This window comes from Peromyscus californicus, unplaced genomic scaffold, assembly GCF_007827085.1.
Source record: "Peromyscus californicus insignis strain IS unplaced genomic scaffold, ASM782708v3 Scaffold_4__1_contigs__length_199733344, whole genome shotgun sequence".
Classification (NCBI taxonomy): Eukaryota; Metazoa; Chordata; class Mammalia; order Rodentia; family Cricetidae; genus Peromyscus; species Peromyscus californicus.
The window spans coordinates 123664578-123683445 of NW_026294562.1; the positions used below are offsets into that span (position 1 = coordinate 123664578).

Here is an 18868-nt window from a genome sequence, read left to right on the forward strand (position 1 = left end):
TCTTTAGGCACAGAGAATAGCTGGGCAAGGAGATCCCAGTGGACAGAGTCCCCAAGAAAGGGAGAGCAAGAGGTCTAAGTTTAGTTCCCTTTTTCACTGACCTAGCTCATCATAGACCTGAATAGGGAGAGGTGCTCCTGTAAGGCAGGGCACACAAAAGAGGCTGGTCTCCTCTGCAGACTCAGCCTAGCTGCTAGACCCCAGGGCCTGGCTCTGTCTGCACAGCAGCCTCTGACGTCATCAGAAGCTCCACCCAGGCCTCCATGGGAGGGGAAGAGAGTGAAGGGCAATGAGTACATTTGAATAGAAATGTCTCTCTAGCTGCCTAGCCCAGCCCCCAAATACATACTCCCTGGAAACATTCCAGCTCAAGCTCTAGGAATGCACCCCCTTCCCCACCCCCATTCCTATCACATAGTGCACCTATTTTCTCTATGTCTCTCATCTCCTGTTGGTTACAGACACTCTCCTTGCATTTCTTCTGAGCCCCACTAGGTTCCCTCTCAGCTCCTGAAAGCTGTGGTAGCTTGTCCCTCCAGCCAATAGTGTTCTCCTTCTTGCATCCCCAGGCTCCATGGGCCCAGTGATATTAATGCACAGCGTCTCCCCTTCACACTGCTCCTGCCTCCTAGGGAATGGTCCACTGCTCAGGAGAGTACAGCAATACCACCAGGGAGCAGGGATGCCAGAAAAGGGGTCAGAGTTACCTGTTGGGGAAGGCCTCACTATACAGACAGAATACCAAAGGCTGTGAGTGTCCCATTCCAGCCCCCAGGATTCCCACCAGTGGGTTCTTTCCATGTCTCAATCAATCTGGGGTAGGCCTAGGAAAAGGTGTCTTCTGGTCTGGCTCATCCCCTAGTCTGAGCTCTCTGTACTTGGGTCATGCTCTTCAAAGCTCCTAACTCTTGCTGCTCTTGCTGGGACTTCCAGCAGCAGAGTAGGTCTTGGGTCATCCCATCCGCCCTTGCTTCCATTTCTCTGGCTCTGAGATTGCTTAGTGAACGTGACCACAGTGAGAAGGACTGGGCTAGTGTCAGATCAGAATGTCATTTGCCTCCGTTTCTAGAATCTGCACCAGTGGTTTTCAAAGGCTTCCCGTGAGTGTCATACAAAGGATACTCGGGTTCTAGATCAAGGTTGGCCGTAGGGAAAAGAGACGCTTCCAGATATACAGTGTACAACTGTGCAAAGAACATCCTGCTAAGTGCTCGTCTGAGGTCAGACTTGTCCCCTGGCTGGAGGTAGCCAGGAAGGACACTCTTCTGCAGTGTTCTTTGGCCATTACTGTCTTGAATATCTGTGTTATTCTTGTTTGAAGTAGTTCTTTTCCATAAAGTACCTGTGGACGGTGAAATAGAAAACTCTGAATGCTTGCTCCTGGAGAAAATAGTGTTAGGTTTCCATGAGCCTCAGCTTACAATATTTTATCAGCTAACCTGTACATAACCTTTCATGCTGTCTATGTGGTTTTGTTCAAAAACACCTTAGTTAACAGGTAGGACTGACTCATTCACATGCGACTCAGCTAATGATGATCAACACCGTCTTGTACACGTACTTCTCTATAAGACATATGGCCACTATCTTGTGTTTGGGATCATGGGATGGCATTTCAGAGATATGCTTGGAAGCCATTTTAGAGTGAAATTATCAACAAAAAACACCAAATTTAAAAAAAATGGTGGTCTGGAATAGACCACTCAAAGAGTATACTTGTCTATGGTATGAAAATTGGAACAATAATTTTAAAATATGTTACATGTGATAAATATAAACAATTTCATCTGCCAAATATAAGTCTACATACACATCTATGTATAGACACACAAGTTTAGCTTCTATTGGAAATGTTCATGTAGAGAAGACACTGGTTTCTGGAATGCAAACGAGCTTTAATAACCAGGCAAATTCCCAAGTACAGAATCTTGACTGATGAGCATCACTGCATGCATCTAGTGGGTGCTCTGGGCTCTTGGTACAAAGTCTCTGATCCTAGAATCATATGTGTTCCCTGGAGCTTTGGGTACTATGCCATCTGCACAGCTGCAAGACCAGGGTGAGCATGTCATGTGGGAGAAAGGGAAGTTTCATTGAGATATCAGGATCTTGGTCCCCTGGGAACTCAAGAGCTGTGGAGAAAGCTCTGGGACTGGATGCATGTCCTTGGATGCCACTAAAAATCTCGTAGCCAAGGAGCCATCACACCAGGAAAATTGAGAGCATGCAGAGCTTTCCTTCCGGAGCTTGTTCTGGTGCATGAGCCAATAGAGCCATCTAGGGAGCTAGGCCGCTTCTGTGTAAGCAAGTAGAGGTTAGTGGGGATTCTAGGTTTATTGGCAGAGACTTGAAGTTGGAGAGGAGCAAACAAAGCCTTATCACAGGAAGATCACAAGTTGACTCCAATTGTCGAAGCCCTGTGACAGTAGGAAACGTATCTTGTTTTTCATGCAGCAGTCCATTTTGCCCTATCAATAGACAGTGGGTAGCTAGTTAGTTTCAGAAAACACATGTGTTACAATAACTACTTTGCAGGAGCATTATAACTGTATTTGGCTACTTTTCTTGTGGCTCACACAAAAGGGACAGGAAGGCTGAGAGGGGGTGGGGGTCTCTCGTTCCCAAGGTTTAACCAGTCAAGGGAACTAACTCTATGACACAACCCTACGTACCCTAGTGAGATGCTATCATAATAGTTGAACCACATGTTCTTTGACACATTAATAGTGCTGTATAAGAGTGGGGTCACTCCTTTGGAAGGATAAAGAGAAGCAGGGAAATAAGAGAGCAGATTATTCATGTGGAGGATCCTGGGGTTTCCTCCACCGGCTTCCCTCCCTGCCCCCTTTTTGGCATGTGTCACTTGGGAAGAAGTTGTGGGAACTTCAGAGCTTCCTAAAGCTGCAGGCATCACTCCTCAGCCTCTCTAGCAGTGAGTCAAGTGTAGAGTGCTTTTCCCCCTTTATTTCTTGTGTTACCATGAGTCATGAGACCTTTCCGACTGGAATGATTAGGATGCTGGTTGGCTCCTTGCTTCTCACTTACTATCTGTCTTCAATCTGGTCCACAGCATTTTTCATCACATGTCAGACTGCAAGGATATTTAAAGATCACCTGGTACCAACCCCTTATCAGATGCTTGCATCCCCTCACTTATGTTCCCAACAAATGCTCTGCATTTGACATTGTCTTCATTCTGAATTGATTCAGCCTTTTTAGGGATTCTGAAAGATCTGAATAAAGAGGCACCTATTTGGCCCTGTGTACCCAGCCTGAGCCTAATAAGCTCCCTGTTATTTGTATAAACATTCTTTGATTCTCAAAAGCACTGGAAAATGGATATAGCCCTCCATGTCACAGAGCTGATGGTCTTGGGCTATACCTTATAGAATGAGACAGAATCGACCTGTCCAAATGGATATGGTGAAATGTGTGCATAGCAACACTGGGCCCCGGATTGTCTTTGTGAACCTTGTGGACTGCAGTAAAATCATTCCTTGGAAGGCCTGGGCTTGCAGTCATCTTCAGATTCAGGCTTCTGATCTGTCCCAGAGGTTGGGGAGAGGCATCCTGGTTGTCTTTGAAGCCTTGGGCTCTCGGTTCATCACTTTCCTTAGAACCAAATCTCTGTTGAGGAAACAGATTCTTTGGTGAGAAAATCTGCTTCCATCTTCTTCATCCCTTTTTCTTCAGGTGTCTATGTCTGCCTCTGTTCCCAAATAGTGTTCCCACTTTCCCAGGGCCAGCACCTCACATCCTGCAAACAGGAATGTATTTCCATGCCTGGTATCTCCTTCCACTGCCCTCCTCCAAGACTGTGTTAGTCTGTTTCTTCTTCTCACCATGACCTCTTGTGCCATGATGGAGCTGCATGTCCACTTCTTAAGCCACATCCCCAGGATATTCACCACCCTCTTTCTTTGATCTCTCTGCATAGCTGGACCAGGCTCCCAAGTCTCTCTTCTTCTTAGCATCTGTTCACCATGCTGGGAAGACGTTAGCTTCTCGATCAAACACACGTGTAGGATGGGTTTGTTCCAGGTATTTTTCTAGACTCTTGACAAATGAAGGGAGGAGATACATATCGCTGTTATGCTCTCAAATTGACTGCCACCCATAGCTAATTTCTAAGACCCCCTGCTTCCTAGAACCCTTCCCTCCACTGTGCCTTGTACACTCTGTTTTGCTGTTGCTTGTGGTTTTCCAGCCTTTACCCTTTCTTTCCAGACTGGCCATCATTGTCTCCTAACTGCTATCATAGTCTAATTCCTGTTATGAAATAACATACCCTCCTCTTTGTACAGCATCGTTCCATGCCATTTTCTTCCTTAATACACTATGTTATAATGGCACTTCAACTCCAGCCTCCTGTGAACCCCTCCCAGACTCACACTATGCGAACATGACTTTTCCTTCCTTGCTTCTTTCTAACCCATGGCTTGCAGCCAACACCATGGACCAGTCTTGAATGACTTTTAATCAGATTCTAAGTTACCCTGTTACATCTCAAATAAATGTTTACTGTTTTCCAATCACAGATTTACATTCTTCCCAGCTGTAGCACTTCTAATTTTCCCACCCTGTGCATATGCTCATGTGTGTGCGTGTATGTAGAGGACAACTTTAGGTGTCACCCCTCAGACTCCACTCATGTTTATTGAGACAAGGTCTCCCCTTGACCTGAAATGGGCCAAGTATACTAACTGACTGTCCAGTAGGCCCTGGGGGAACCTATGTATCTCCACCTCCTCAGCACAGGCATATTCTTTAGTTTTTACTAAATAGCATAATACTAAGGTCAAAGAAGACACTAAATGACATTTGTCAGATGGTGCTACAGTTTGGATCCTGAATGTTCCCCAAGGCCCATGTATTGGAGACTTGATGCTCAGGGAGGCACTCAAGAAGGCACTCTTGGGAGGTGGTAGAAACATTGGGAAGCAGGGTTTAGGGCAAGTCCTAGGATATTGGGGATATGCCCTCAAAAGGGATTGAGTGACAGTCTTCCCTCACTTTTTATTCCTCCCTGGGCATGAGGTGAGTGATTTTGGCTCCAATATATGCTCTCTACTGTTGTCACCCAAGACCTTGCCAGAGCCCTAAGATCAATAAGTTCAACTTATCCCAAACCAGGACCTTTTTTCTTTATAAGATGATGATCTTAGGTGTTCGTTATAATTGTGGAAAATTGATCAACATCGATGGCTCATAACCTAGGCTCTTTAGCAAGGTTGCTGATCTGTAACCTCTGTATTTCTGGACCAAACACTGAGCTGGTGTTCGATGGGTTTTAGCTTAGGTGATGAGTACCTATCTTTCCAAGGGAGAGCCTGCTACCCTATTTTATAGATAAAGCAAGTGAAACTATAGGCTTTGATGGTTTGCCCTAGATCATGCACAGGTCCCAAAATTGAGCCTGGAATAATACAGACAACAACAACAACAACAACAGCAGACAAATAAGAACCATGGAACCCAACATCCAGCTTTATTCATCAAATCAGTTACCTAGAATTCTAAGGACCCTACAGTCCCAATACCTCTTGACCTTAGGGAGATAGCTTGTTGAGGAGTAAGGACAGTTTCCATGTAGGGTGTTCAAGGTTGACCAAGGTTCTTATAGTCATAGGCTGTGCCAACATCTGTCTGGCACTTATAATCTCTCTGACCATAGACTCAAGATCCTAAGGGACCATGGTGGTCTTTAGGTAAGGTAGTAGGGACTCCTGGCATTTAATAGTTTTTCTTTCATAGAATAGGTTTAGGTTTACATAAAACTTGAGCTGAAAATAGAGTTCCCACATGTTTTTATTTACTACCTGTCCTCACAACAGCGTGTCATATTATTAAAGGTGACATGAGTGTGGTTCATTTGCAATCAGTGATAGCATTGTGATAATACTGAGAGATTATTGTTAGCTAAAGTCCACAGTTTTCAGGAGAGTGGCCTGTTGGTGTTTGGCAGTTCTGTGTTCTGCTCTAAAATCCTCCATCTTCCACACTCCCACTCCTAGCAACCCTTGATCTCTGCATTGTTCCAATTGTTTGTGGCATGCCTCCTCTACTTGTCATATAGTTGGAGTCACAATGAAGCTAGCCTTCCAGCTTGGCTTCACTCACTTAGCAGTATGCCCCTAAAGTTCTGCCATGTCTTTCAATGGCCTGATAGCTTATTTCTTTTCATTATTGAGGAACTCTCCATGTTCTGGATGTGCCACACTTTATCACTTACTCATCTACTGAAGGACACTGTGTTGGTTTGCTAGAGCTCCAAAACAAAGCACCCCAGACAAGTCTGCTTCACACAACATGAATGCATTGTCAGAGTCTGAAATCAAGATGCTGATAAGGTGTTGCTTTTCCTGAAAGATGTAGTGATCTTTCTGAGCCTCCAGGCATCTGGGGGGACAGCCAGCACCTTGACTGTTCCTCAGATTGCAGGTGAATTACTCCATTTATCTTCATGTGGTTTCTAGCAAGTACAGCAGGCATATTAAATTAGGGGTTCACTCTACCCCAGTGTGATCACTTAAAATAATTATATCTGCAATATCCCTATTTCCAAATGAGTTCACATTCTAAGGTACCAGGAATTAAGGCTTCAGGATAACTTTTTTGAAGTGGGACAACTTTATTTATTTGTGGCTTCTTATTTGGAACAATAAAGCCACATAAACATTCAGGTGCAGGTTTTTATGTGGATATAAGTTTTGAACTTACATGCATAAATAACTAGGAGTAGTTTCTGGATCATATGCTAAGAATATGTAGCCTTGTAAGATACTGTTGAACTGTCTTACAAAGTAGGCACTAAGGTAGTTAGTTTTTGGTTCCCATTAAACTGGCTTCTCCTGATCATTTCCTGTCTCAGATCCTCTGTGGGTATGCATATGCCTTCTTTGCCTGCTTCTTGGAATGTGTTCTACTCTGAAATATCCAAGCAATAGATGCTTGCATAGTTCTTGTGGACATTTACACAGACTAATGTATGCCACTCCCTTCTGGTCATTGGTCAAAGGCCAGTTGGTGTGCTCATGTCAGAACTGGCCCCTCTGCTTCCCATTGTGTTCATACTTTCGGTGAATGTCAACAGAGTTTGGTGAGTCCTCCCTTGTGGGCCAGTTTCAAGCTCCTGATTAGCCCTTTTTTTTCGGGCATCCATTTTCTCTTCTTCTTTGCTTTTTTCTGCAGTCTTGCCAATGTCTTCATTTTACCCATGTGCTACTTTCAAGCTGGCCCCCATACCAATTCCAGTTTTTCTTGTGAGTCTCTCCATGTTGAAGGACAGGCACGCATTTAACCTTGACACCCTCCCTCCTGGATGACCATGTTCATTCCCTCTATCCATCACAGGTGACCAAGAAGCTCTCTACCTTAGATCTTCATAGCCCCTCCCTCTCATGAGATTACCAAAATCCCTTTATTGGTTTCCCACAAAGTCCTTTTCTCTTTTGTTTCCCTACTCAGTCTACAGACATCTACTGGTCTCATATCAAGTGCAGAAGCTGGGCCTAGAGTACAAATCCAACACTTCTTCATTTCTCTTGAGCTACAATATACCTGTGTGGAGCCCTAACTCCTTCTCATTTTCCCAAGACAGCTTCACTATGTCCTTTCACACTCCCGCCTATGAACTTTCCACACAAGCAAATAGGGCCAAAGAGGCTCAGTCTGCAGCCTTTTGGGGGTGAGTAAGTGGCTTGCCTCCTCCTTTGCTTCTGGGATGATTAGTCACAGAGCTTGCCTTTTCTGGAAGAGGAACTGCCGGGGCTGGTTTCCCAGCTGCAGAGAGGAGCTCAGAGCCTGTGTGTGCAATGCAGTATTAATAGTGCATCTGCATGATATAGATTTCTGTCAACCTTTGTACTAACAAACATTGCTTAGCCCAGGGTAATGATGGGTGTTTATTCCCCAGCCACTTAGCTCGGCATCATGGGCTTGCACATGAAGTATGGAAAAAGGGCTTCTTTTTTTTTTTTTTTTTTCTGGGAGGAGCAGGCCCCTCCTAGAGCCAGTAGCAGAGGCCACAATAGCAGCTGCTGCTCCAGAGGCACAGTGTATCTTTCTAGCTTTTTCTTCTGCAGAATCTCAAGCTGGCCTTACTAGTGGCAAGAAGAGGATCTGGTTACAGGGCTGATCTGGGAGCTCCCTGAAGTATGCAGCTGAGAAAGGAAGGTTACCATATGGGAGGTGCTGCCTGTGGTTGATGGGGGAGGTGATACTGGCAAGATGTGACATGGCAAAGGATGAGACAGATGTGGAGGTGTGGGGTTCTGATGTTCTCCTCCATTCTTATGCTGCTTGATCTTGACAACCACCCTTAGGGGAACCATGGGTTGAATCCTGATGAAGGCAAGAGTGACATTTCTCTGTTAGACTTTGTTACTGGTTGGACCTTCCCAGGCTCAGATTTCCAGGCAGTGGTTCATAGAACATTTTAAATGAACGTAAGCTAAGATTGTTCATCTCTGATTTTCCTTTCATCCTATTTTCAGGTCTAATTAGGATATTTAGCAGATCTCTGAGAATCCTGTGATGCTAGGTTTGGTACATCCGGCTTCCTGTCTTTTTTGGAAGATCTGGAGAATGCCAGGATGGGACAACTTGGGAGTCAGGGGAGTTAAGTCCTGTGTCCACAAGCTCACGTTCAAATACACTCACACATTTGTCCTGAGGCTCTCAACCCCTAGAGAACAATTGAAGCTGGACACAAACTCCTACATCTCCCAAGTATGGTATAGATCAATCATACCATTTTATATTAACACCCTCCCCAGTCCCAGGACATGAAATTAAATAACTTCACTTCCCCCAAATGATTTGAAAACCCTAAACATACCTGAACATGCACACAAAGTTTTAACCATCTGGCATAAGGGGACTGACTCACGTTCATCTTCTTGGGCCAAGGCAACCTGCCTTCCTGTTGATAGCCATGACCTCCTCTGTTCTGTACTTCACGGCTATAATCACATACTTAAAGTTAGAAACGGCATGCAGTCATGCTAATTAAGTAATTAGGTATAATTATGCTCACTGTAAATACACAGTAATTGGATAAAAAATGTACTTGGAGGATAAGGATGTACTTCAGGGTTGAAGGTGAAGAATGATAGGGTCCTTGGTCGTCCTGGAGGGATGTCATCTCATGGTGCAATGTGAGCCCACAGAGAGCTGTCCCCACCTGGGGCAAGTGTGTAGGTTATGAAGTAGGTCTTTTGTTTCCTTTCTAGATGTCAGATGCAGAAGGACTACCTCTCTTTCTAGTGTGTTCTGGCCTAGGGAAGATTAATTTCCCTTCCGTGATTTTTCCGGCTCAGAGTCTCTCAGTGATAAGTTTACTTTTCTTCTTAATCAATTTTAGATACAGAGTCTGTATGGGGATGTTTATTATTACTATTACTATTATTATTAATAATTACTTTTGTATGTAAGTATGGGTGTAGATATCAGAGGTGGATATTGACCATTTTCCTCTATCATACCTTGCCTTGTCTTTTGAGACAGGGTCTCTCACTGAACTCAACATTAGCTAGGCTGGATGAGCACAAGTGACTGGAGATCCACCTGTCTCTACCCTTATGCACTCCAGCTCTGCTTTAGAGTTCCAGATGGGTATGACGGTGCCTCGCATTTTTATGTGGTGCTGATGATCCAAACTTGGATCCTCGTGTTTATGCAGCTGGCATTTTACTGACTGATTTGGAATTTTAAAAGGTGATAATTCGGAACCAGTTGAGACAAACAGACAACAAACAGCAATCCAAAGATGGGCTTTATTTCTGAGCTGAAGATGGTTGTTTGGACTTCAAGCCAACAGGGGCTTTTTGATGCCTTTCCCGAGCCTTGAACTTGTGATACACAGACAGGTATTGAGGCTGCTGAGCATACACTGTCTATCCAGTTGCAGTAAGGGTCACAGACTGCCTCATTTTTTTTCAATTCAGAGTCTAGAAACTGCTCAGGAAGACTTCACACACAGGGAGTTCTTAATAATCTTGCCTAGACAAGAAATATGATGACTGATGATGATCTCGGCCTTGTCCCTCAGAAAAAATCCTTTGCCTTTCTCAGTAAGTACCATGGATATAAAGGGAAGGATGTGGGAGTTACCTCCTTTGTCTCTAAGAAGGCAGAAATACTCATTTTAGGAGCAGAGCTGGAAAATCAAGAAGAAGTGTCTATGGGACTGGAGAAGAGATCTCTTTAGTTGAGATCTTGCTGTGCAAGCATGAAAACCCGAGTTCAAGTCTGTTGTCAGGCCCGACTTTGTCTGCCTGTGACCCCAGCCTTGTCGATGGAGACAGGAGGATCTAGGTGCTTGCCGAGATTTTGAATCAGTGAGGGACAGTGTCTTAAATGAATAAGGCAGAGAGCAGTAAACTAAGACCCTGAGATCCTCCTCTGGCCTCTGCATGAGTGCACACAGGTGCATGCATATGCCCTCCCAAACACAAAAAAAAGGAGGGAAAAAAAAAGATAAAGTGTTTTGAAAATTTTGCTTCTTTTGAAAAGCAATGAAAATAATGAAAAGCAAAGTTAATCTACTTTTTAAAAGAGCAGGAAGCATCTCTTTTTACTTTCCTGGTTTCTGTAGTTATTACAGTAGAAATACTCACATCTGAAGGTTTGGAGCTACAAGTCTCAGATGAGAGAGAGGTGATGTTTGTCTTTATGGGTCTGGGATACCATGATCAATATGATCTTTTCTAGCTCCATCCAATTACCTGAAAATTTTATGATTTCATTTCAGATGACTTGGGAAGTCTGAACTCCTAGTTATGATGAACAGTAATGGTGTTTATGGTGTTCAGCTTGATTATAGTTATCATCAAAATGTCCATCTCACATGGCTAGATTCTGTAGAAGAGGAAACACTTGCTCAAATGTGTTCATTAGTTTTGTTTTTTAAAAGTGTTTTTATTTTTAAAAAGCTAGAAAAGAAAAAGAGGTTATACCCATCCTTGAGGGCAGCAGGACCTCCATCATTAATTGTGGTCATTATTAGGGTTCTCTTTCCATAAGACCTGTCCAGTAGAAAATGGTTATCATTTCCACTATTTCTACTACCTGAGAAGGAACACACATCATCTAAATGGGAGGATGGGAAATGTGCCAAGCAGGCCAAGATGCTCTTATTCACCTTATCCTCTGTTCCTGGTGCTCAGTAACTAAGAGCTGGAGATCTACTCTCTCCTTGGCCAGAAAGCCAGGAGTCCAACTGTCTTTACGTCTTTCTCCAACTTCCTTTAGTTCAATATTTCCAAAATCATGCAGAGAGGGATGCTAACAGATATTTCCTCTTCAGCTCCCTCAAATTCCATGCTACAATTAGTTTGGGAATACTTATTACATAAATTTCTTCCTATGGGATTCTTAAGTCCTGAGCACTAAAACAATTTCAATGTTATAAGAAGGATGTTGGGCTGGGTGGAATGACCTGTAATCCAGCACTTGGGAAGTTGAGGCAAAAGGCTGGAGATTTGATGACACCTTGACTCAACAAACAAATAAAAATAACTTTGGACCTTCAGTCTTTCCAAACCCACAACACCGTAGAAGGTGAGTGAGAGCTTTGCCTGTCACTGACCCTGTGAATAAGAGCATGCAGTAGACAGGATTCTGACCAACCTGGGATTCGGTGTCTCATTGTTACCTTCAGGCAGATGATGTAACACACTCTGAAAGTGCCCAGATGGGCCTGACCTCTTTTGGTACAGATAGTCTCACATTTCTTCTTAAGCTTCTGGGAGGGACAGAAAGAGGCTGCATTCAGTGGGAATAACCAGAATTAGGATGTGACACTCTTTAGGATTCCAGGCAGAGTTCACAGGAATCAGGAGTCATTTTCTGTTCTGTGATTAGGAGCTTCTGAAGACTCTCCCAACACAGCCTGTCCCCCTGATTAGGAGGTATTGGTTATAGCCATATTTTCACTGTGTTCCTCATTTCTGGGCAGATCTGACATTACATGTGGGAATCTCCTAAGGAGAAGGGTAACTCAAGGTACAGGTGCCATCAGGACCACTGTTTCAAGACCACTGTGTGGAAGGCAGAAACACATGTTCCGTTCTGGGAGGAAATATGATGATAGTCATGGCATTGAGTGGCCAGATCAAGCTCTTGCATTTGAGAGAATAAACTATACTGTTGGTCACAGTGGATCTTTATTCATCAGAATAGAAAGTGATATGGATGTGGGTTGTCCTAGCCCACCTAGTCAACCATTATTTGACTGTGGCCAAGGCATAGACCCATTGTATGTTTTAGGAAAGAAAAGATCATCACTGTGGTCAGTATCTTATGAGATAAACTGCTATGGGAATTTGAAAATCCTTTGTCAACTTCATATAGTTATCACATATGTGATTATTCTTGCTTACAACAATCATTGCAAATTTTGCTAGGAATATATTCTCTTCTCCAGGTTTATGCTTTCCAAAATGTTATGATTTCAAAGTTTATAGTTATTTTCAAAAAAACTAGGAATCCCTGCTTGCCCTCCAGCCACTTTCAGCAAATCTAAGAAACAGTGCTTTGCCACCCAGATGCACAGCCACAGAGATATTCTTAGGAGTCAGGGCTAAAAGATGCCTGCCATTAGGGCATGATTGATGTAGATGAGCATACAGTTCTGGCCAGTTTCTTTTCAGGATAATTGGAACCGGAAAGCTGTGGGCTCAACTGGAAAGCACAGAGAGATTCGGGAAGGATTCTTCCGTTTTCTTGAGTCTTTATTTTACTTCCTGGAAGCTCATCTCTCCCGTACACATGTGTGGAACTGTCTATGTGCAGTGAACGGAGGTCTCCTGTACCCATTGCAGCATAGAGGCTTCTAGGATCAGGGTTTAATACCTATGACTGTATCTTCAGATGCTAATGCATATAGCCCAAGTCTTGTTCATATTGTGCACATCTCATGTTTTGAACATTGGATTATATTGGTTAAGATTTTTTAAAATCTAAATAATAGGCAATTTCCCCCACTGGGCACAGATAATAATAAACATGATAATTATTTAGATCAATTAAATAATTAAGAAAGGTTCCAAGTTGGACTCTAGCTCTGCTTTATTGGGATTCTTTTTCCTATACCATTGTTTGTTTTGATGTTAACACCCCTCATTGAGATTGGGATGCTTTTTCTTTCCTCTGTCTTTGGGAAGAATTGTGTCACATATTTATTCTAAAACCAATCATTCCTAAGCAGAATGGAGGTACTACAAGCAATTTAGGCTCCTGAAGAGTCTCTCTGAGTCTGAGAATGGAAGTCATTTCCTCCGAGGTGTATGCCCATGTGGAGGGAACTAAACACCTCCACACAATCAAGATTCTGTCAGGAGAAGATGATAGTAACCATTAGAGATGATAGTAGTTCCCTGGTGCCCTCAGTGAATAGAATGTGTGCTCACCATATTTAAACCACGCTGATGCTGCCCCGTTAGTTCTCGGAGTAAGCAGGAAGGAACCCTTTGAGAGACATGTGGTGGAAAGATGAGAACACTGACCCCATGTCAATCTTATTCTGAGTAACTGTCCTCTTAGGGAGTGGTCATTTATGGTGGCTGTTGTCACCAGTTGGGCCTGGCGGGTTGAATTAATTTCAGGGTGTAATTATATACTCAGGCAAGGAAGAATGTCTACCCTTGAGTTTAATTGGAACAGTTTGTGATTTTCTGCTAGCTGTTTTAAGTGCAGTTTCTGAACAGTAGGTGGGAGTGAGTGGACAGTGAAGAGTGGGTCAGGAAGGAAGCAATGAAGAGCAGAGATATAAACTCAATAGACTGAAATCCACCTGAGGGACTGGCTCTGAACGTAGAAGTTCATTACCTCCATAGTATGACCTAACACATACAATGTTTCCTGTTGGTTGGCAAATGATAATCTAAATGTAATGAGTTAACCATAGTTTAACTCTTAGAAACTTTACGAGGTAAGTACTCTGGCTGTCCCCATGTCCTAGATGATGTAACTGAGGCACAGAGAGTGACATGCTGTAGTCTCACAGCTAGAACATGACAGAACTGTGGCATACACCATCTTTGTTGCAGTCTTTCCTTCTGTATTAAATTAACCAGTAGTAAAACATAGTGATTCCTACCTTGACAAGGAGGAATTTTCTAGTAACTCAAGAAAGTTGAGGCAGTTGTTCAAGGACACTTGGTGGTCAGATCCAAAGCTAGTCCCAGGGGTATTCAATGTCTCTTCTAGCTCAGGCCTGATGCTGACCTTCAGTTCACTTGCACTCACCTTTTGGGGACAGTATGTTCTTGGAGAATTGCAGACCAATGCTGTTTGGGGTAATGTGGTACCCACTTGAAAGTAGCAGAAGATAGTTCCCTTTTAGTGTTTCTGGGCTCCCACAGGGCCCAACACTGCCTTCACTGCCAAGACAGTCTGGATTGGCAGGTGCCTGTGAGGGAGGCAGGCTTCCTGGAAGGTGAGCCCAGCTACAGATGGACAGTTGAGGAGACGAGAGAACTACTGTAGAGAGAAGAGATCAAGAGTTCTCAGACACATTCTCTTCTTTCTGGCCTGGGTCTCCTTGGATCCTGTTCCCGGTGGCTGTGTAGTTAATTTGTTCCCCCATGTGACCAGGCCTCTCCCTAGGTACTGCTTCTGTCCCCAAACCTAGAAATGCTGGTGATACAGCAACTCTTCCTATGGGATTCTGCTGAGTCGGGAGGCCCTAATGCCACCAGTAATGAAGAAGTGTTGGGACTAAACTCCTAATGGCTCATTGATTGGTTGAATTATGCTCAGTGTAATTCTGAAAATAGATTTTAAATATGTGCTTGGGGATTTGTGGGGATTTGTTACCAAGGAGTTTTAACTCAGTCATGACTGATTTGACAAAGACATCAACACTAAGTGAGAGCTTGTTCCTGGACCACAAGGTTTATCTCAGTGAGTCCCTGCCCCAAAGCCACTACAGGGATCAGAGTGGGAGTGTGGGACCTGATGTAGAATGGTTTCCTCCCCTCATGTACACCTCTTGACAGTGGCCTTGAGAAGTTCCACATGGTTGCACTAACCACTCAAACCCCTTATGTGTGTGTGTGTGTGTGTGTGTTTGTGTGTGTGTGTGTGTGTGTGTGTGTGTGTGTTAGTATGGGCATGGGTGTGCTAGTGTATGAGTGTGAAAGTTAGAGGGCCTCAAGTATTGGTCTATACCTTGTTTGAGACAGGGTCTTTCTTATTCACTCTTTTATATGCCCAGCTAACTGGCCTATGAGCTTCAGGCAATTCTGTCTGCCTCTGATTTCTAGGTAAGGGTGCAGTGGGATTGTAGAAAGTTGTGCTACTGTGTCTAGTATTTATGTGGCTTCTGGGGATCTGAAAAGAGGTCATCCAGGTTGAGTAGCAAGCATTTTACCTGCTGAGCCAGCTCTCTGGCCCCTCTGCCTTAGTACTTTTAAGGTGGAATGAAGACATTGTATACACTAGAATTTCCCTTTTATGCTTACTGAAGTTAAGGACAGCAGAGGTTGCCCTTTTCCTGGTTCCAAGCTCTCACCTGTCTGAAACTGCCAATCATTGGGAGAAATACAGGGAAAGCTTTCTGGGGGCTTAGCCTATTGGCCTCTGGGATAGTCAAACAGTACCACACCTGGCAGTCCCTGGATCCAGGCTGCCAGTGGGGGATGTACACCTCAAGAGCTCCTCCTCAGGAGCTGGACTTTGGCCACATGTTTCTTTTGGTTGATGCCAGAGTAATTTGGATGTGATTGAAAAGTGTATAGGAACCCTTCCGTGAGGGGGCAACCATCAGTGCACCACGCACTGAGATCTCCTAACATGCCTAAAATCACTCACCCTCTGCTTCTTTTCTCTGTGTCTAAATGGAGCTAACATGCCTTCTACTTTGGGTACAGGGTGGATCAGAAACAAATGGGGCCTGTCGCGTGTGAGCCTTCTGAGGAAAAGGGGAAGTTAGTGTGATATTACTTTTCTAAGGGGAGATTACACTCTTCCATTTTAACCTCTGCCTGAGAGACTACAGCACCCTCCCCTAGGGTAATTTATACTCAGCCAACCATTAGATAAAGCAGCATTGTTAAGGAAGGGAGGGAGTAAAAACAATACCTGGAAGAAAAGAAAAACAAACAGAAAAAAAAAAACCAACCAAAACCAAAACAACCCCCTCCCACAAAAATTCAAAAACCAGCACTCTGCTTTAATAAAGAAATTACTGACGTTCTGCATTATGAACTGTATTAATTTTTAATGTCTGAGAAAGGGGTTGATTTATAATGCATCCTTCCCAGCTACAGAGCCTGTCCTCAGCTAATAAATAAATGACAGGTCTCTTGTATTAAAAGTATCCGTCATTTTACATTGTTGGAATGCAAATGGTGAGAGGCAGTGAAGGAGAGGCCCCAGGGAGTAGCGTGCCCTGCTGCACCCAGCTGGAAAAGGCTGTGCCATGCAGCTTAACCTCTGCAACTGAATTGAATGCATTCTTTCCTCTTGGTTGCAGCAGAGTGACCCAGATGTATCTCCCTACTCATGTGATCCAGGAGAAAGTTTGCAAAATGGGGCGATGAACCATTTAGCGAAGATTCACTGTGCAAGTGTAATGTTAAATGAATGTTAAACAAAACTGTCTATGGCTTGTTCTTGCACATTCTGACCAAGAGGCCTTAGGGGGTTCCCCATCAGGTTCCTTAAATGTGGCTGGGATGACTTCTTCAGCAAATTGTCCTTTGCTGACAATAATCTGTGACTCCCAATTGTGATTTTCCTTTTCTGGGAGTTCTCTAGAAAACAAGTAATCAAACAACACTCAATGTTTGTGTTTCGTTTTGAAAGGATATATACTCATTGTAAATATTGGAGTGGCATCAAAAAGGTAAAAGGAAGAAAATATGAATTATCCCAGACATTGCAGCCAGTGATGCATGGCGTAATGTGTTCCAGCCTTGTTTTCTTTGTTCATACATACATGTAAGTAAATAGCACAAATCAGACATGAATCAATGTGCACATGTCTCATATGCAAAGACAAGACCCTACTCTGAATATGGTTTTAAAGTCTAAATTTGTCATTTAACAACATTTCATAGACCTTTATTTCCAGTCATTAAAAGCAATGCAGCAGGGCTGAGGAGATAGTTGGTAAAGTGCTTGCCTCACGAATGAGCGTACCTGATGCCTTGTGTTTATAATCCTAGTACTGGGGAGGTAGAAGCAGGCAGATCCCCGTGGTTGCCTAGCCAGCCAGTCTACCCTACTTGGTGAGTTCTAGGCCAGTGAGAAATTGTGTCTCCTCCCCACACCCCAAAAAAGAGAAAGACAAAAAAACCCACAAACAGTGTTGGACAGTGCCTAAGGAGTAAGGAGCAACTTGAAGGCTTATCCCCTGGCTTCCACATGTACACACATGCAGGTGCATGTGAGCACACATGGGTAGCCACATCCACACACACATGTACATACACACATATACAAACATACAAATGATGCAACCATTTTTAGCATCTATATGTGTGTGTGTGGTTGGGCAGGATCCACATTGGAGTCATTGTGGGGCTGGCAGCCAGCCAATGAAGATGCATCCTTTTGTTCTTTGTGACAGTGCCAACTAAAAAATAGCATATGTGAAAAATGAGGGCAAAGGATAATTTTTATGCAGAGCATCTAATTATGGAGCAACTACTACGCTGTAGAGTCAGTGCAGGAGGCTGAGAGATAAACAGAGTAGGCTCTACCCCAAGTAATGGAGTCCACACTCCAGCTGGAGAGACCATAAATAGTTCCTGGAGCTACACGCATAATGTAATGTGTATCACAGAGACCCACAACTGAAGGGCTGAGTGTGCTTACAGAGCAAAGCCTTGTTTAAATTAGAGGAACAGAGGTGTGGGTGAAGGATTCGAGGGGGAGCGAGTATTGGAGCTAGGAAGCTATGGAAGATTTGAACAGGCTAAGCTGCAAAGGAGGCACCTGTCAGGTCATGACAGCATTAGCTGGAGGCAGGGCAGTGGATGGTATCAGGGCTTTGGAGATGGAGGCCTGGAGGTCAGGGTGACTCCAGAGGAACCCCTGGTATAGATGGATCCTATAGATGTATGGAATCATTTTATTAAATAATTATGAGTTTATAAGATTTGTACTTAAATAGCTCAAACCTGTATTTACCACAGTGCCTATTACTGGTCTCTTAAAAGGAGGTTATGATCTGAGTGGGGGAAAAACAAAAAAAGCAGCACTCCTTAAGACAGATGATGGAGCAGCTATGCTTCCAGCACTCAGGAGGCTAAGGCAGAAGGGTTGTGAGTTCAAGGCCATTCTGGGCTACTTATCAAGAACCTATCTCAGAAAAGACATTTTTTAAAAATACAAAGATCAAACTAAGTAGGTTATTCAGAGACTCTGAAGCAGACAAGGAAGACCCCTGCTCCAGGGAGGAAGGAGATGAAATCCCCTCTGGATACACCTTTCATCGCAGAGACAGTACTCAGAAAATGAGACTTAGCAATCTCTGCTAGCAGGTCCGACTCCTGATTTATTTATATTGCTTCAGAGGCTTATGAAAATGGAAGTTTGCCTAGATTTTGAAACTAGCATTTCTGTCTGTTCACACAGAAATTTATTCCTCCATTTGTTGTGGACAGTTCTAAACACAGATAGATCAATGCTTTTTGGCCTTTAAAAAACAGAAAATAGAAAGCTTCTGAGCTGAAAAGGCAAAGGCTTAGGGACCATGCCACAGCACAAAGGCTGCTCTCATGTTGCAGGAACAATAAGCAAGGCGGAGTCCCAGAAACTGCTACTCTTCCAGCACTCGAGGAGTCTGTATTGTCCTGGTGTTGAGAAGTGACCAGGCAAGGTCAGTATTATAAGCAGTCACTTATATCAGAAATAT

At 43.7% G+C, this 18868-nt stretch overlaps 1 protein-coding gene across 9 annotated transcripts in view; it reads left to right on the top strand.

Moving 5' to 3' along the window:
- The window catches only part of Ntrk3 (neurotrophic receptor tyrosine kinase 3), a 385084-nt gene that overhangs the window by 216221 nt on the left and 149995 nt on the right, over positions 1-18868 (top strand). The gene's annotated exons all lie outside the window — the stretch shown is intronic.